A 20,214-nucleotide genomic window follows, 5' to 3' on the forward strand; every position below is an offset into this window, starting at 1 on the left:
GAGCACGGCCCGTTATTCATGCCAACACTTCAAAACGCGAGCACTTAACATCAGATGAGTGCTTCATGTTTAAACATCTGAATAATGTATCTGTTTTTAAGTTACTGAGCATTAAAATCTCCACTAATACCAACAAGAGGGGAAAATATTTAGCTCTGTTGGACAACAACATGTTCTCTGCTTAATTTTTGGAGCCAAAGCTTGAACATTCTGCTTAGCCAAAGAGATGCATATTTATCGTCAATCCGTTTGAAGAGATGGTATTTACCTGCTTTAATAGGAAGCCTCTCTCAAATCCCTAATTAAATATTGCAGTGAATGCATGCACACGGAGTCAAGCAAATTGTTGAGCCACGAGATGATGGTGAGCAGGGGGCTGCTGGCCCTCCCAGCGGCACAGGAGGAGGCTCGAGCAGGAACCATTGCTTCTGTTCTTGCAAAATCCCAGAGGGATGATGGGGAACCCCCTGCCCAGCTGGGAGTACCAGCAGTGGCAAGGTCAGGGCTGGACACGAGGCGAGAAGCAGAGGTGTGCAGCAAGAGTGCACTGAGGTGAGGGGGAATTGGGGTCCACGAGGCCCTGACACCCACTGCCACCCACAGTGCTGAATGCTGGTATCAGTGTTTGCCTTCGATACTGCAACGCTATGGACTATTCCAAAACACAAAAGCTGTGCGAGCCGTACACCCAGTGCCACCTGCACAAGCAGACATCGGTTGTGTAGGTGGCACTTAGATCTGAGCTGCAAAATTTGTTGTGTTGACTCATCAGCACTCCGCCTCCTTCACAGAATCACAACAGTGTGAAACATCCAGAGGTGGAAGAGCTGAGCACAGTCTGGAGGGGTTCTAGGTCTCATTTACTGCATGGAGTTAGAATGACCCACGAGCTGCCCAGAGCAAGGATGGGAAACTGCCCGTGGATGCTGAACTGCAGCAAGAGAGAGGCAGCATGGTGCCCCAACCTGGCAGTACACAAAGAAACCACGCAAAACGACCAAATTCATTCTAGATGTTGAAGCTTCCCCTTTTGTTCGCTCAACGACTTCCAGCCATGACTAACTACAGGGCCAGGCGCTCCCTCCCCTTCTCATTAAAAAGGGAACTTTCTGTGATAAACCGGCATGACAAATCAACATTTAATGCCTTGGAAAAAGCAAGCTAGCAAACTCAAGCATAATGTAGGTGGTATTTCGTTTTAGCATATTAAAAGAGTTTCCTCAAGTAAAGATAATTTGAATTTCAGTGGCTCTAAAAGCCAGTGGAAAATTATGTAAATCTGATTTCCTGCATATAAACCATCACTATGTTTGTAAAGCTTATTAAATCATAGCTGCATTGTTTCAGCACAAAGGTGCTAGGTGAATTAATGGGGAAAGATACATCTACTTGCGTCAGTAACAGAGAGCTGGGGCTCCCTAAGCTGGCTGAATCATTTGAGCTGGAAGGGGACCATTGAAGGCCATCTGGTCCCACTCCCTGCAATGAACAGGGACACCCACAGCTCCACCAGGTGCTCAGAGCCCTGTCCCCTGACCTTGGGTGTCTGCAGGGATGGGGCATGACTTGATGTGAAAGAATCCTGAAAGAGGAGGAGGCCCAGACATGAGTGTGGGGATGGACTCCAACCCACGGTGCGAGGACGGTGTTCCCAGGGAGCCCTGTGCCACCACCCCAGCCCCACACCACCTCTGCCCACACGCGCTGCTTTCCCTAACTCAGCGATTAGTCCACGTAATCCTAAGGGTTTGCCACCCTTAGCAGTTGTGAAAGTGTTTGAGCGCACTCTCCGCGCAGATAGGATTATATTCAGACATCTCTCCTGGTAGTGAATATAAAGGAGCAAAGTAGTGCTATATCACTATCTCTAATTAATACAAGAGATTAGGAAAAGAACTATGCTGAAATGCGTAAACCAACATTTGCTAACACCCAGGGCTGCATTAACCAGAAATAATTACAAGCGCTGATGCTGAAGCTAGTAGACAAAAGCACAGACCTCTTTAGGTTGTCTGAATAAGCAAGAGTAATTCTGTTAAATGGATTATGCAGGGAGACGTTAATAAGCATTTCAGTTTACTACGTTCAGGTTAATGATTTATTATAGGAAAGCCTTAATAGTTTGTATGCAAAATTTAAAACACACAGAGAAGGAAGGGATAAACTAACTCAAGGTCAAAGCAATAAGAATAAGATGAAGACCGAGCTGTCAGAACTGTCTGTTACAAGAGAAGATGGTGACAGAGCAGCCCCGAGGGCTCACCGGAGTCCCACGATAACATCTCTAAGTACACCGATACCTGAAGGCAGCTGAGGACGGATGGCTGCAGAGGAGCTGTCTACAAAGGCAGCATGAGAACGCAGTGGGTTGTGGTAGGGGAGGCCCTGTGTCCCCTGGGAGCCCAGCCCTGGGACAGCCCAGCCTCTTCCCATGCGCAGCCATGGACTCGCCAGGACACCCACTGTGCAGCCCTGTGCGGTCACTGTCAAGGCAGGAGACCTACTGTGATGCAAAATTCACTTGTTCAGTTAAATTGGTAAATCTGAACCCTTCAAAGCCTCTGCCAGATGGAGGCCGTGGTTAAACAGAGCTTTGAGCGGGATAACACCCCTTGAAAATACAGGTAACTGCAGTGAGCAGCGTTCAGGTGGGGTGAGCAGGAGCTGGGGACTCGGGAGGTCCTCCCCAGCCCTGATGTGCCCATGCCCCACCACGAACTGCTGACACTCATGTGAATGAGAGAAGGATGCACTGCCTCACACCAGCCAAAATCCCAGGACAGCAATAATGCCGACAGATTAAGTAAAGGCACACATCTGCAAGAGACTGTTTTATGAACAGTGCATGGTCCAGATGTCAGGTCTCCTGAGCTGCTGCAAGATGAAGGAGCGGCAAAACGAGTGCCCTATCTGTTCCTCATTTCTAATTTAGGTGAATAATGTTGCATTTTAGTGGTTGTAAATAGGAGTACAGATAATCATAGATAATTGCTCTGTGGAAGTAGAAAACAATTATTTGTTGCATTAAAATATTAAAGCTTAGCATAGTGAATACTTGAGATAAATATGCCATCAGTGATGCTGAAGAGAAACACTGCCCTGTGTGTGTTTGCATGCATCTCAGCGTACGCACAGAAAATGAGAACAAATTATTCCTTGCTCAGCCATAAAGACCCCATTTGTGCCATGCTCTGTATCTAATTTTGAACTGGCAGGCGATGCTGGTTCAGACTGTGCTCAGATATCAGGACTGTGTCTATAGGGCTGAAGCCAAAGGGCACTTAGCTCAGCCCCCAGCACCAGAACCGCTCAGCCCTGGGCATCCAGGTTCCCCCTGCAGGTGCAGAGCCCTTCCCTCTCCTCCCACCCACACACCTACAGGTAACTCACGCTCAGTGTTGTCAGCAGCAATGTACCACCTAAACACAGCTCAATAATATACACAGCAATGCAGACTGTAAGTCAGATGGCTTTTGTTTATGTGTTAATGGGATGGAGCATGCCTGACACACCTTGCAGTTGTCAGGACCAGCACTGGCAGGTGAGCACTCAACAGCCACGTGCCATTAAGGGCCTGGAAAGTGGAGCGATGGCTGAGGGATGCTGCAAAGTGCCTGCAGAACACTTCCTATTGTCCTGATTCCTGCTCACAAATAACCCTCTGGAACAAAGTACTTCCAAAATCAGCCCCAAACCCCCACAACCTGTCATAGAGCTAAGTCAAAGCTTCTGCATGACTTCACTACTATTTTTCCATGGCACACCTGTGCCCTGCCGAGGTATAAGCAGGGCTGTGTCAGTGTCCTGCTGGCACAGCAGGCAGACCCCAGCCATGTGACAGCCAAAGGCATGGTGCGTGTCCCCACGGTGCTGGGGACATGTCCCCAGGCTGTCAGCGTGGGCCTCCCAGTGGGCTGGGCATGCACCCCTTTGGTTATTCAACCTCTACATGCTCACAGTAGACTCCGATAACTCAGGAAAAATGGGGCAATGGTGGCTGGGAGAGGCTCGCCAGCAGCAGCCCAAGCACAGGAGCCTGCATTGCTGGTAACCTGTGCAAATAATAGATCCCCCCCATGCTGCTGGCTGCCCAGTTGCTTCTTCAAGCAAATGTCTTCGGGTATCACACCATCAGAACAGCAGTGCCCAGACAAAGCAGGCTCACGTGGATCTGGCAGATACTACTGACATGCTTTTGGTGTAACTTCAAAAACAAAAATGTTTTTAAACCCTGATACACGGTTGCATGGTATATCTTTAATGGAGTTCCATTTAGACACAGATGGATTTGATCATATCAAATAAAAACCTTCCATTAAATAACACAAAGGAAAGGAGTCCTGCTAATACATTAATAGGATAAATGCAGCAGGGTCTGAACACAGACTGCCTCAGTGTTTAGCAAGATAAAATAGTACAGCCCCAGCATACCCGATTTCTGCTGCAAGCAATATTTCATAATACCAAGAAGTATTTATGAGGAAAATTACTGTGACTGGATAGAATAAAACTTGGCTTTATATATCATCCTTTATACTCAAGTTATCTCAAATTTCTTTCCGCAGAAGAAATGTGCAGTCATATTGGAACAAATAAAGTGTCTTTTAAGAACTTGAGAATTCCTGATGTATATCAACCTGGAAGGTCAGAGACTGCTTTCAGCAGACAGAGGAAACAGCAGCAGAAGCAGCGTAGGGATGAGCCCATGCCACTCAATCCCAGCGTGATCTCCAGGTACCACCAGCAGAGGGGACAGAAGACGACAGCCCAGTGCTTTGTCCAGAGGGTACAGCAGGGCTGGGAGTCATAGAATCATTAAGGCTGGAAAAGATCTCTAAGATCATCTTGTCCAACCACAATCAGCCAGCTGGTAGCACTGAGCCGACACCTCGCTGCCTTCCAAGCAGGAGTCCAACTGCAGCAGCTCAGAAGTAAGAACAACAAGTCCTAAAGCCCATCCCCTGCGTCCTCTAGCATGGGCACCAGGTCTGTCCCAGGGCAAGCTGAGCTGGGGTCTGAATGCAACAGCTGCATGATCAGGAGCTGCAAGCTTTGCAGAGGGCAAGGCTAGAATTCAGGTCAAACTTAATGAGTAAGAGTAATCTGACCAAAAGACAACCACTTTAATAAGGCCTCCCCAAACTGCTCTTTAACAAAAACAGCCAACTGCACGTTTGCTGGGAGAACAAGACTTGACTCTGTGACAAGTCCTCAGAAAAGCATCTGTGACTGCAGTGAATCATCAGTGCTATGTTGCTATGAAAGGACAAATATTCCCTGGGATATGTACATACAAGTGCGGGCTGTGCTGCGGGGCTGCTGCTCTGCTCAGCTCTGGAGCAGCATGTGGAAGGATGGCTGCCTTCATGGACAGACAGAAGACAGCCCGAGAGCACTGAGAATCACTCAGCTACGACGAAAGCCAAACAGCAGGCCAGCTTAAAGCCCAAGGAGCAGACAGAGGGCTATGAGGGCACAAGGATTGCCCCGGAGAAGGTAAGGCAGTCATGTTCCTGGGTTTGTGGCAGGATGAGGCTAACAGGTCTGGGCTGCAGCTGGGGGGACTGGGAGGAGTAATGGAAGAAAACAGAACTGGGTAGCATGGGAAGGGTGAGGAATCTGGATCACTGCAGGTTTTTAAGAACAGCGAGGACAAATATCTGTCAAAAATGATGCTGTGTAAGCAACTTCTCTTGGCCGTGGGAAGAGAGCCTTCTAGGCATTTTTTTTTTTTTCCTCCAAAGTCCAGGCACACATCACGATTAGACATGACTGAAACACCCAGGTTTTGTAGAACCTGAGATACAGCATGACAGGAGGACAGGCAGAGCAGGGGATGGCAGGCAGCACAGGGCAGCAGCCAGCCCAGCCTGCAGCAGGGCTGTGCCTGGAGCTCCCCTTCCCTGCCCAGGAACTGGTTCCAGGTTCTTCCCTATGCCTTGAGGACATGCCTGTGGTGTGCAAGATGTGCAGAACACGTTAAACAGGTCTTTAATTTCCACAGAAAAATGAACACTGCTGTAGAATCTGCAATTAACCTCTCAGCTTAAGTCCAGCCCTGCTACTGTACATATCTTGAGACATCCTTCATCCGTACTTCCAGACATCTTACAAGCAGTTCCTTTCCTTCCACTGAGAGCAAAGAGCAGAAGGTTTCCCCCCTGTGAAGGAGCCCTATGTTCCTGGGTGCATTCAACCGATGCTGCCTGATGCCTCCTGGCTGCTGCAGCCCTCCTCATGGGCTGCATTCCTGGGGCTGCCATGGTCCCCATCTCTCCTTCCTCCTCCTCTCTCTCTTTACAGAACAGGAACAACAACAGATTCAAACACTTGACATAAACTTGCAGTTCTAACCCATTTCTTGGTGGGATGGGATTTTGAAGGGCTATAATTATCAGCAATGTTCCCACATTGGAGCTATGAATAAGTCAAAGGGCTCTATTGTTTCTACAGCTTGAAATAAACCCCAGCTTCCATTTTCTTTGAGTCTGCCAGGCTTTCCTCTCCTTCTTTAGATGTGCTAAAAATAATTCAGCCGAAGTATTATAAAAAAAGGAAAGTCATATATATATATATTTTAGAATATTATTTCCTGTTCTATTTCAGCAGTAATCTCCTTGGTAAGGTTATCGTCAGTGACTCAAATAACTTTGCCTTCAAATAAAAGTTATTGCTTAGCCCAAAGGCCAAGTGGAGAACGCTTTCTGGAATCAGATCCGTTCTGCCTCTTCAGAGCATATATGAGAAAAGTTGAATAAATGCAAGTCTAATACACCTCAATAATCATTTTCATATGATTTGTCACTGCATACTAATGAGCTCACACCAGCTAGGATTCTACAAGTGATATGTAACACAATAGAAAGCACAGCAATGACAGCAGAGTAGCAAAGACCTAGGCTGCAGCAAGTAAAGGTTTGCTCAAATGCAACAGCTGTAGGCATAGAAACAAAGGAAAGAAGCTGCTTACCTTCAGAAAGCCTGAGGTAGGCAAGGATCTCCAGTGAGACACCCTCACCTCCACTGCCAACCCTTAAATGAGGTCTGGGAAGGGGTGGATCCTGGCTCCAGCCCTTCCAGTCACTCAGGTGCATTGCATTACATGCACCTGAGCTCCCCTGGGTTGGCCCTGCCTTCCCACCAGGTGCTCAAGCACTGCTTCAATCTATGACTTAGTATTTCTGCTGCAGTGATACAAGGCCTATTTAATAAAAATAGTCCACAAAATAGTGACAATTCCAACTCCACACTCAAGCAGAAGTCAGGGCTAGCACACTGCAGCCTGGGCTGCAGGCATGGCACAAGGCTGGCTCACATGCATAGCCTGTCTGCAAGCACCCCGAGGCGAAAACCAGCCCCAAACATAATCCCCTCCTGCAGAAACCCCAAACTTAATTAAGGTGAGCCTAATTGCAGATGTTTCCACTAATGCTGTGCATTCCAACTGCATTGTACTGAAATAAGAATGACATTAGTGCGAGCGGGCTGACAGGTAACACAGGGTGGCAGGGCCCTCAGCTCAGTGGTGGGCTGCTCTGGGCCACCAGCACCTTGAGGTGCCTGGCCTTGCGCTCACTGCAGCAGGAGAGAGAAAAGAGAAAAGAAATATCATGGGGAGAAACACTGGTTTCACTACCGAGGCATTCCTGTCATGCCTGAAGCCTGCTGAATTTCCTGGCTAAAGCGTAACTCCTTGAATTGAGAACTGGACATGACTGATTATTTTGGAATTGCTACTGCTGTATAAAAGAGAGGTGATGCCTTGATATAGACTTGTGTACACTGGATAGCACAACATACAGCAGACTACTTCCTAGCAGCAAAAAAATAATTTCATAGCGTCAGTGTGCTCAGCAAAGTCACAAAATGCAGCTTGGGTTTGCCTCTGCTTACAAGAAAGATGGTTGATGGGATGATTCTTAATTATGGTGTATTTGCAGCTGTCATCCAAAAGACAGATGTGCAATTCCCAAGATGTCCTTCTTGCCCCAGATTTGGGGAGAAAAACATTTATTTCTGAGTTTAAGTACGCAAAACCTCAAATTTTGACAAAAATAAAAAGCAGTTCTTCTGTTGAGAATGACGAAATCACTTTTAGATCAGTTTTGTAAATGAGCTATCTATTAAGGCCCTCCATTAACTGAAAATCCTTCCCTGTAACTGATACCAGAACTAATTCTATTGAGCCTATTTATGAGAATTCTTAATACACTAGGCAATTATAGGCCCCATTTACTGTAGGCCTATGTGATGTATATGGCAGTGTAACCCTGGAGCTCCAGTGCAGTGACTAAATATGGATATCACGTTCGTTTCCCAAATTTTACTTTTAGAAAGATGACTTTTTGTTTGTCTGCAGCACAAAGTACATGCTGTCTCTGAAGCAGATATATACGCTAACTCTAATTTTTTTTTTCTGTCTGTTTGAAGCTTTCCCCTTCATTTATTCTGTGATGGCACGAGGCTCCGGTTTTCCATCAGCCACGCTGGGAGCACACTTCCCCATGTCACCTGTGGCACAGCCATGGTAAAAAAAAAAAAAAGTATTTTTGAGTCCAGCCCCTTTTGTTTCAAATGGAAGATGTGGAATAGTAACAACTGTAGAAGCAGAGAGGCATGGCAATAGGAAGGGATTGTTCTGAGGGAACAAATTAATCATCATTTCCTGCTGTTACGCAGCATTCTGCTCATACTGCTGGTTCCAGTGTGCGAGGATGGGCCTGCCCTCCTAGCCACATGTCTACAGCACACAACTACCCTCAATTTTATCACCTGTAGTGATAACAAGCAATGAAGGCAATCATCACTTCAGCTTAAGATGAAATAGAAAAGAATACACTGAGGGTATGGACCTTATGTCTAGAGCAGGCTGATGGAGGGTTCTGCATGGAAATCCAACATTAAATGGAGGAGAATGGGACACGATCTTCCACTGGATGTGTCAAACTCAGCTTTGGAGAAGATTACACTGAGGCAACCACCAGAAGAGCACTGGAGAAAGCACTGGGAGAAGCAAGACAGCTGCCGGTCCCCCTCCCCCACCCAGCTCCCATCCACACAAGGCCTGGGGAGCTCCTCAGGGAAGCCTGGCCAAGAGCCGCTGCTGCCCGTACCTGATAACCACGCTCACATCTCCATACCAGGTGGGCGACTCTTGGGTCTCCTGCAAGGGTTTGAGTTTGATGAATTGGCTCAGCTCAGAAGTGTGATGTTCTAACAGTAGCTATGGGGTTACAAAGCCAAGATACAGACGCACAGGTTGTTCCAAGAGTAATTTGTATGGTGTGCGCTATCGGGTACTTGCGCTCGGAATTTTGACAGCCTACAATAACTGCTTCCCTGACAATGTTCCCTTCATTTGTAGGTGTCACACTTAAGAAGAGTAAAAGCATTTTAATGCGACAGAAAAATTTGGCATGGGAGCTAATTACTTTAATTTGATAGATTTTTTTTGGCTCATCTGCATACTTGACAATAATTTATGACTTACATTGGTAATTAGAGGCTGAGTCTCACGCTGAAATATTGTAAATAGCTTTGAAGACTTTCGCTGATCCTTCTAACTTTCTTTTAGAGACGATGAATTTATTAGTAGATAATATGTAAAATATTTGTACTTCTGACCTTTTGTAAAACATTCCTTCTGCATTTTAAATGATTGGTTGTCAGCATCACTTTCCTCAGAACGAAGCGAGATGTTGTAAATAAGATCTTGAATTAAGCAGCATATTAAATCTACGTATTCAGTGGCAACCTTTGATAGCCCTCATATATCATGCGGATTCTGTTGGTTCTGCTACATTCAGCTATGTCATATAACATTGTGAATTATAATTTTTTTACACTGAACTTTAAGGTTTCTGGACAATTTGAACATCATTCTTCTGCTACTGACAAAGGATATGAAGTTAACAGGTTAGTACATGATTTCTTGCCTTTTTGGTGTATGAGAAAGGAAGTTTTTTTGCTGGAGGAGCTGACGAGCTTTAAACAAATCCTCCAGTGGGGAAGTTGCCAGACGATTTCCAAATGTTTATTTTTTATTCAGCTATTCTGCTGAATTTCTCAAGAACGTCCTTGGGATTTCTCCTGGCCATCTTCCTGCATGGTCTATATATTGCCCTGGTTTTACAGGTATCTTAAAAATCTGTTGAATTCACGGAAGTCTGCTGAACCATTCTGAGAGCCAGTCAATCACCAGTAGCACTCTCACAGAATCATAGAATCAACCTCAAATAATGTGATAGATGAAAGAATTTGTAAAGTCAAAGTGTTTAAACTCTAATTCCTTAGGAGTTCAAATACAGCGCTACCCTCAACTATAACTGACCACATCAGTATTATCTCCTGAGCGTGTCTTGTCTGTCAATACTGCTTAATCGTCTTCTTTGTAATGGGGTATGTCTTAAGAAGAAGGACACTGGATAAGTCATATACATAAAAGAGATCTACAGCTTGCTGGCATATGAAATTCCTCTAATACATATTTTTATGGAACTACCAGCACATTATGTGCTTGGCAGCATAAATAAAAAAGCGTGTTACCCTGGCAATTTCACATTTACTACATTAGTTAGTAAATGCAACGGCCACCCTTACTTTCCTACAATAAAAACTGCTGAGCCTTTTCATGAAAGATGATTGCAATTTCCACTGGTCTGTATATTCAATAAAGAACCATAACTCATCAAAAGTTGAGCTATTTGCTCTTAAGATAGAAGACCATTTTTCTCAAACACTTGACATGACATTAACTATTCATGAAAGTTGAGTGTTCAAACACCGCCTAAGTAAAATTGTTTCTACTTTTCAACTTGATTGAGGTCTTTTCTCAGCTAGACTACACAGCAGCCAGCAAAAGGACTCGTAACGCATAAGAAATGCAGACTGCCCAGGTACTGCAGCTGTGAGCTATCGATCTGCTGGAAAGCCTGGTTCCTCCTCCAAAATTGATTCATGATAACTGCCTCCATTTGGGTCAAACAGTATTTAACCGCTTGTAAATTTTAATTAAATGATTTGTCACTTTGAACATATAGTTTGTCATCTCGCAGCTAAGCGATGTGTCTTTATCAGAAAATGACTCAAGGGGAAGGCATTCGTCTCCTCTGTCACTTCACCCCCATTAAGACAATTTGGCTGCTGTGCAGCACGTGGGGCTCTGGGAGCAGGCTGCAAGCCGGCCACCTCCTACAGAACAAACCCACAACGTCTCCCTTTTGTCTTTAGCATACACTTTGTGTACAGCAAAGCCTGCTGCAGCACCACGTAGCAAAGCGCTCAGCAAAGTTCCTTTCAGCAACATACTTTCTCTTTTTTTCATGCATAAATCACACCCGTACTAATTCTTACTCAGCTGCCCAGGTATTCCTGCACCTAGGTACCCTTACCCACGAGATGCTGGTTCTAGGAGAAAGCGCAAAGCAGCTCTGAGCTGTGGAAATCTGCTGGCTCACTCCTGAAGCGATGTTTTATTTTAATTGTTTTTTGTGACTGCGTAACCGCTGTCAGTGTGACTGGATACGGAAACTTGGTTTCAATTAATTTAAACTGTCTTCAGTATGCGCGTGTTACACAACACTGATGTAAGCATATGAATTTCATGCACATCCCCCTCTCTCTGTGATAAGGTTTAATCCTTTGAGGCAGACAACCTCTTGCTTGTACAGGGACACAAGCTGTTGCTCTAAAGCTGCCGCTTTAATTCCTTTATTTAAAGCTGCTGCTTCAATTCTGGGGTCCACCATCTGTGAGCTGAGGGCTTAGAAAACATCACGTAAAGTCCAGCCACAAAAAAGGCAGAAAGTGCTTATTGCAGAGTCAAATTTTGCTACTTTTCATTAATGTGAATCTCATAATAAAAAGTGTATCTCTTGAAAACGGTGTGCTAACAGGCCACAGACACAGCCACGTCTACTTTGTACTTATTTTTGCTTTTTTCTCACTACACTGTAATACACTAATACAGTGGGAGATGGAAATAACATTTGCAGATGCAAAGCATGGTGAGTGAAGAGGAGGAGCTGCTGGTGCCCGTGCCTGGGTCAACAGGATGAGACTGAGCAGCATGACTGCAGCCACAGCCTGGGGATGCTGGGAATAGCCTACGCTCTAACTGATAGAACCCCACAGCCCTGGGCCCCACTGATGGAACTCCATAGGCCTAGGCTCTAACTGATGGAACCCCACAGCTCTAGGCCCCACTGATGGAACCCCACAGGCCTAGGCTCTCCCTGACAGAACCCTGCAGGCCTAGGCCCCACTGATGGAACCCTGCAGGACCGGCCCCCCAGGTGCTGCTGCTTCCCAGGCTGCAGTTTTGCTGTCAGCAGAGGATTTGGCATCGGGAGGCTTTCCAGGCACCCGCCTTCCCCACCTGCTCTTCAGCTTAATCCAGAGGATTTTGGAGGCATTATGGCTCAGCTCTGCATGTGTTACTATGCAGAAGAGAGAGGGAAAAAAGAAACCAACAGTTGAGATTTTTCAAAGCTGACTGGGAGCTTTAGGAATAAGACTCCTGTTAAGACAGAAAGCTTTGAAAATCCCAGTCCGTTAGCACAATGTGTGGGACAGGGCTGTGCCTCTGGCAGCCCCTTCCCCACCCAGCATCCCCCAGCCCTGCTCTGCACTGCAGCTGTGCACAGCCACAGCACCACAGCCCGCTCCCCACTCCCCATTAGTGGTCCCTGGCCAATTAATGCATAAGCTTATGGCGAATTAATGAAGGTCTGCACTGTGATGTATCCTGATCTACAGATATGCTTTTCTGGGAGCAGAATTGTCAGTGAAATACTGATGGTGGCAGGGAGGCAGCTGGGTCTGAAACCACGCAGGCTGCTGCAAATGACTCTGCGTGGACACCTGTCTGCATGCACTGCGGGCACGAGGAAGAGGAGGCCTCCCACTGAAGAAGAAGAAGAGTTAACTGCGGCAATGTGTGCAGGAAGGCGGGGGTGAACAGCCAGCAAAGATGCTCAGCCACCGCTCCCTGCGCTGTGAGCTTGTGTTGCAAAGGGCTCCTTGACTGCAGCTGCACTTTGAAGCAGAAAAATAAAGTACTGAAAAGGTTCTTTAGCATCCTCACGTTGCAGGTGAGCTGCAGCTCAGCTCCTCGGGTAGTGTGGCATTTTCAGGCAACAAGCAGAGAAACCCGACGTTGTGTGTGTCCCTTGGCTCATAGGAAAGCAGCACAGACTGTCAGAAAAGCTTCCCAGCCAGCCAATGGGCAGCTTCCCTCTACCACTGATTTTGGCAACAAATCAAGATTTCAAAAGGCAAAAGACAGTATGTGGCACCGGGCAGGAATCCTAGCAACTTCCCAGAGAGTTATGGATGTCATATTTAAAAAAAAAATTAAAAAAATGGAGAAATGATGTATGTCGCTCTCCGGGCGGTAGGTAAAGGCTGGCAGGCAGTGATGAAGGTGTTCCACATTTTGCTTCCTCTGACCTCCCTGGGAATTGAGGCTGCCTTCAGAGCCACAGCTCGGTGTGCACGCCCTAAGCCATGCCTTTCTAAAGCGCTATGCTTTCAGGGAGGCAGAGGTGGACCCGGAGTCATTTAAAACTGCCTCTGATATTATTTGAGATACACGCTCCACACAGAATTCATTATTTTTCCAAATTGTACTGCGTATAACCCTTAAGCTGCAAAAATTCTTCATGTTTCTACAAAATGAACCTTCCACGTAACTCAGTGAGACCTGAGTAGCAATAATCTGCATTTACCAGACGGAGGGTTTCTACCTCTTTGTCAAACACATCTCCTCCTTCATTGGAAATGAAACACTATAACGGGAGGCCACGGGAGACCGCAAGTATGGAAACCTAACAAACAGCAATGCAGGCACTACTTATTCCTGAAATGTCTCTATAACTCAAGTGCTTCGCTATAACAATTTACTGCAGACTATTCAAATTACGTGCTGTTTTCCTATTATAAAATCCATACCCTGTTCATTCAAGTGAACACGCTCTTGATCTTTCAAAACAGAGTTGTTCTCTGAATTGCTTCAGTTTGGCAGAAAACTCATTCAGTGTGGTCTTATACACCGTGCCTGTTGAATAAGGAGGCTGAATGGTAGGAAATCACTGCAGCTGCAATCAGAGATATTAAGAAGGATAAATTCTATCAACATTTTTTTGAAGAGATGCATCCCTACCATTTGGAATATGACTGAGAGAGAAACGCAAACTGAAACGTGGACCTTGACAATGAGAAGGATGCACGGGAGGTGCACGCACAGGAACAGATCATACAAATCATGGGAACGACTACAGGGTGGATTTTCCCTGTGAACCTTACTGGATCAGTGGAGCAGCATAAGGTAAATTGGGCGTGAGATCATAATGTGCTTCCTTCCACTTTCACAAGGGTTCCTAAATGGATGCAGGGTTCCCACGAAGGCCTGCTGCTCAAAGATACAAACTCCTGGTACTACTGCGGTCACATCGGGTGCTGCCCTATATCTGTGAAAAGACATTGTCCATTTTTCAGTATTCACGTCACAAGCTCTCATTAGCAGCTGGGCCTGGAAGGAAGCAAAGGTCACGGTGCTGCAGGCCACCACGCAGGTGGTTTGTGTACATAATATGACCTTTGCAGGCAAGGCGCTGAGCCCTGGGCAGCTCTGAGCACACACCTCTGTTTCATTCGGCACGCAGCTCCACCAGGGGGTCACCCCGGACTGCCTCCAACAGAGGTGTCCAGGGCTGCGCACTGCACCTCGCCGTGCCTGGGCTGCCCAGCCTCCTGCTGGAGGAGGATCACCTTCAGCTATTGTGGAGTTCTGCACCAAAGCCAAGGCTAAAACCAGAATGGCACCACACTGGGAGCAGAGATAGCTCGTGATAAACCAGTATGTTTTACTATTCAGAGCTGCTGAGCGAGCCTTCTATGACCACACTCCTCGAAGAACATGAGGTGGCCAAACATGATGTCTGTTTTTCCCTGTGCCTTTTTCTTTTCTTTTACACAGAAGATGCTACTGGAAGAAAAATTGCATAATACCATCTTTCTTGGGACGCCTGATAGGCTGCTTAAGATTTCATCTGGAAATTTTAGAGAAGGACCCAACTATTTAAAGATCAGTTTGGTAGAGTGGGTGTCGTGAGTGGCAGTTAGTAAGGAAAGATGAAGCAGCAGCTATGACTTTAATCACCGGGTTCAGGATAAGCAAGCGGCTGATCCTTTATTATCTCTGGGTGCTGGTTTTCATCCAGCATAGCTGGAGATCTTGCTGGCAACTGCATCAAAATGCCCATGTTGCACAGATACTCTAGATGCAGCTGCCAAGAAACTGAAGTTTCCATTTGGAGTATTTCAGACAGGGAGAAGACAAGAAAAGAAGCGCAGCCTGGGATGAGGCGGGTAGCCTGGAAGGAAGCCAGGATCTTTTTTGCCACTCAAAACCTCAATAGTCCCGTATTTGAATTTCTGTAGAACTGACATATTCGTGGAGTTTTCAAATGGGTATTTTCTGACAAGTCCCCTGCACCCCCCCAGGCCTCCCTCCTGCAACAACCCAGAGCTGCCAGCCCCCTCCCAGCCAGCTGGAGCCTCTTTGATATTCTGGGCAGAGTTGGGACCCTCCCCAAAGCTATCTATATGTGGTTATATGTACATTTTAAAGTTCTGCACATGGCTACACATCTCATCTAGATGGATATATGCATATTTATTCCTCTGTGAATTACTGTAGCCAGCCAATTCCGGCTGATGAAACCTTCTCATAAAGCATACCCTATGTGATAAACAAAAACAAAGACTGCTCTCTTTGTGCTAATGAATCACATTCTGGAATCCCCCGCTTCTCCTTGCTCGTTCACAACATGTCTCTATATGTGGGTTCTTCTGGAGCGGCTTCACTGCCTTGCAGTGTCACAGCTCAGCCTGGGAGACCCGTACTTGCATTGCTGTGCCTTTCCAGTGCCAGCGCAGCCCTGCAGACGGGTGATGCTGTCAGAGTGAAATTGTAAACCACACCTGAGAGCCACTGAGCACAGGCAGCCCTGGTGTGCCCCCACCAGGCACGTACACACACGGCTTCCCAGCATCTCCTGGGCAACACGCATGGCGAAGGGCCAGCAGCAAGCACAGCAACCCGCCGGCTATGGGTCCCTGTCTGCCTTGCACCCTCCCTGACCCTTTCACAGGCATCATTTCAAAGATGCCCCTGCATGGCTCTCGTGGCAATTCGCAGAGCTCTTCTTGGTTAAAATGAGATATTTCAGCAAAATGCTCAATGTATCCTACACTGCAGTACTCGAGCGTTCCCATCTCCACGTGAAGCCCTGCTGAGCATCCCAGCAGTTCTCGCTACCACTGTGGGTGCTGCTGCTTTGTGGGAAAGCTCTTTAATGCTGAAATGCCCCTGACAGAAGGCTGCAGGCAGTGTAACATCAGGAGAAATACCCTCACATTTTACATTCTGTTTAGTAAGGAATCAGTGGACTAACAGTGACCTATTTCCAGTCCTATTTCTCAGCTGATGGAAAGTAGCCCTTCTGATATGAAATGATACATCTACTCAGCAAGCAGTGAGTAACGTACTTCTTCTGCAGCGATGCAGACTTTAAAGATAGGAGAATGCTATGGAGCACGCACTGTGAGTAACCTGAAACATGTATTTTACTCAAACAGAAATGCTTCCCTAACCCCACAGGTTGTGAGAATGCACCTTTCACAGTATGACTTGGAAACATTTCTGAGACACGAGTCCGCCTGTTTGTAGCAGCAGTCAATGCAATACTGGTAAGGCAGCAATTTCCCACAGTGCTCCCGGTATGCAACGTGAAGCGCTCCTGGCTGAACAACACGCTGCTCTGCTGCATGCTCCTGCAGCGACACAGAGATGCACAATACGGGGTGAATATACACACAGATTCTTTCTGGCAGAGAAAGCCCTGCTGGAATTTCCCCATCTGCCTGCTGTTCTGGAACTGTTGCAAGGCAACCGTGGACAGCACACTATGAACATGAAACTTTTCAACAATTAGTAAAGAGGATTAATATATTGACCTTTTTTCTATAGAGATTGTTGACCTTCTCGATGCCCACCCTCTCACTGCAAGTCTCAGTAACCCTGCATATGTTTTTCTGTCCCTAAACTGGAATTATAGAACCTATGGTGTTCTTCATCTACCCCATAAGGTGACTAGGGAGGGGCACTGCTCAGCCTTCCTCCTTCCATCATGGGGTTATTTGGGGGCAGCAAAGTGGCCAACAGCTTTTGAACAAGCACACATCTGCTTCTCATATAGGTTAGCAGTTAAACTTGCAATCTGCTGTCCCAGATCCTCATGATATTTCCGTACTTGCTGAGTTTTTGGAAGAAATTCTGCACACGGGGAACGGCCACTCCGGCCATCTGCCCTGGTGCAGATCTCTCTAGCTCAATGTGCACGGTGCTTTCATCACGTAAAGATACAATTAACGGTGAGAAACAATGCCATGAAGGCTGGGAATCAGAGTCCAACTCTATAGATCTTCCATATGCAAATCATTTATTGATTTAAGCGGGAACTGCAACTTCATGAGAGCAGAAAAAAATTAGGGGAGCCAATACACGTTTCCTATTAAAAACAGAGCATGCTTGAAAGCAGGTATTATTTTGGCATTCGGGCATATTAAAACGCATTAGATATGCAGGGAGGCAGATCAGGGAGAAGTAACCGAGGTTCAAGGAGCTGTCCAGCCTGCCCGGAGCACTCATTTAAAAGCAGCTTTTGTTCTTGAGAATATTAAATAACCCACAGTCCTCTCTCTCCAAGTCCAATTTTTATAAAAGCACCTTATAACACGCGAAATCATTAATCAAAGGAGATTTCTCAATTATTCTCTCTGACCTGTCACCGTTACTTATTTAGTCAGCGTTAAGAATTCAGCAGCGTCTTCAAAAGCTTCTCCAGACACCACCTGTGAACTAATTACACTAAAGGATGGGGGATCTGTAATGAACCGCAGCTCCTGGCAGTGACTGACAAAAGAGGTAACAACTGTGGCCCCAATCTTTTAACTCTTGCAGCTAATTTGATGTGCCTTGCAGAAAGGAGAAAGTAAACTCCCCAACGTCCCAGAGGTGGAAGGCGCAGGTGCATAACTATGGCTCTCAAACACAGCCTCGGTTTTGCATTTGTTACAAGTGTTTTGAGCAGTTTGTAGCTTATTCTCTGGGCAGAAAGGGATCTTTAGGGATTTTTTTTCTTTAAACACGATGGTTTTGATGGGCAACTGTTGAAAGACGTTTGGAGGCTGCTGGCACGTGGCTTACAAACAGCTGGGAAGTGTCACAAAACTTCCGTGATAGAGTTTTACACGCGTATCTTAGAAACAATTTTTAACAATAGAAGTTTTAACAATGGAAGTAGTTACTCAGAATAATTATACGGAATATGAGGAAGAAAATTAGAGAGAAGAAAGGTCTGTGACACTTCCACTGCTGACATGTTAAGGGCAGTACTAAGTGCTGGCACCTCATTGGTGCAGAGCATCACTGTTTGGACAAGTTATTGGTATCACTCTTTGCCTAACGAGGGCTTCAGCAAAACTGAGAAAACAGCTGGCTGGTAGGGCAAGGAGCTGCAGGAGGCAGAGGCAGGAGCAGCCCCAGGGGTGAGCATCACAGGATCGCCCATTGACCACCATCCTGCCAGAGAGGGGAATGGGGATGGCTTTTGTGAGAGGGGCCAGTGATGGGACCGGGCAACAGGCATTAGGGGAAATGCAGGAAATCATATTTAAATATAAGGGAGCATCATTTTTTTTTTCCCTGTGGGAGTGGCCAAATTCTGGCACTGGTTGCCCAGAATGGCTGTGGCATCTCCATCCTCAGAGATGTTCAGACACAGCCCCAGCAGCCTGCCTGGCACGGAGCTGTGCTGTACGCCTGGCTGCACTGTTACAGATCTGCTGCTACAACACTGAGCCCTGCCATCCAGCAGCAGAACGTCCACCACTCGGCTGCTACACTTGTGCTAGCAAGAGAAGCAGAGCCCAGTCTGACCAGAGCCAAAGTACAGCATCAGCTTCTGAATGAATTCACACAGTCTGTATGAGCCAGGTACATCTGCTGCCTTCCCTGCTCTCAGGCCACTCAAAGAGAAGTATTATCACAGAATAATGGCATTATTGATACCATTTTCCAGTTCTGCAAGATAGAATATTGGAACGCATGCATCCAAAATATTGCTAAATATTCCAGTGCTAAACACAGTTACACATCTGATCTCACTGCCATCATCACGCACCGTGTTCTGTGCCACCATCCACCCCCTGCTGCATCCTCTGTGATCCTGCAGCACCCAGGGACTCGCTTTATGACACTGGAAACTCTGGATATTTACCAGACTTCAGCTGGAAAGGTAGAGGGAATATCACAGCAACCTTTCATTACATAAGGGAAGCAGCAGAGCTCAATGGCAATGCCACTGTTGATACCATGCTGACTTCTGGGAGTACAGAGTGATACTCAGCCCTAACTTTTATCCTGTTTGGACGCTTCTCTTTCACCTCTTCCTGGTGTCTTTCAGGAGAACAGATGTTTTTCATCTGCACATGGACCTCAGAGTCCTTCCCTCAGCCCTTTCAAAGCTGATCAGCTCACATAGCTCCGTATCTATCCACAGCCCCAGCTTCTTCTAAAGCTTTCCTCCATTGTGTTCAAAGGATTTCCCATCCTCTGTACTTGGAAAGCAGATCTCTCGATCATACACTCTCATAATAAAGACAGGGATTGATATAAGAGGATATTAATTTTCATCCCCCCTTCCCCCCCCCCCCATCTCCATTGTGCTCCCCAGTACCTGAGCACTGCACACCTTACCCCATTGTGCCCATGGAAATCACATTCCCCAATAGGTCTGATGCTGCAATCATATCCTGGGAAGATGCTTAACACAGAGGAACAGGAACCAGAGCAGGGCACGCGAGACTCATGACTTACCCAGCCCAGACCCTTTTGGAAATGGTTGGCAATGCTCTTCCAGCAGTCAGGGGGCTCTGGGCAGCCCCTGCCCAATCCCCTGCCCTGGGCTGACCAGCGCCGCCTGTGTGATGCTGAGGGAAATGGAACCCCTCAGAACACAGGGAGCCCCCCATGTGTGACCTCTTGCTGATGGCCAAGTGCAAGGGCAGGCTTCGCAGCTCTTTGGGAACACCTTCTGGCACCCTAGCGTGAGCAAGGGCCTCACAGCAGCGACCTAGAGCCATCCCAGG

At 46.7% G+C, this 20,214-nt stretch overlaps 1 protein-coding gene and 1 long non-coding RNA gene across 2 annotated transcripts in view; one reads left to right on the forward strand and one right to left on the reverse strand.

Moving 5' to 3' along the window:
* Positions 1–10,775, forward strand: part of LOC110402377 — a 17,807-nt gene extending 7,032 nt beyond the window's left edge. Inside the window, exons 2-3 of the long non-coding RNA XR_002441060.1 lie at positions 4,566–5,496; positions 8,431–10,775. This is a non-coding gene — a long non-coding RNA (uncharacterized LOC110402377). The remainder of the gene's footprint in view (positions 1–4,565; positions 5,497–8,430) is intronic.
* The window catches only part of NEGR1 (neuronal growth regulator 1), a 189,398-nt gene that overhangs the window by 20,556 nt on the left and 148,628 nt on the right, over positions 1–20,214 (reverse strand). The gene's annotated exons all lie outside the window — the stretch shown is intronic.

Source organism: Numida meleagris, chromosome 7 (assembly GCF_002078875.1).
Source record: "Numida meleagris isolate 19003 breed g44 Domestic line chromosome 7, NumMel1.0, whole genome shotgun sequence".
In the NCBI taxonomy this organism is placed as follows: Eukaryota; Metazoa; Chordata; class Aves; order Galliformes; family Numididae; genus Numida; species Numida meleagris.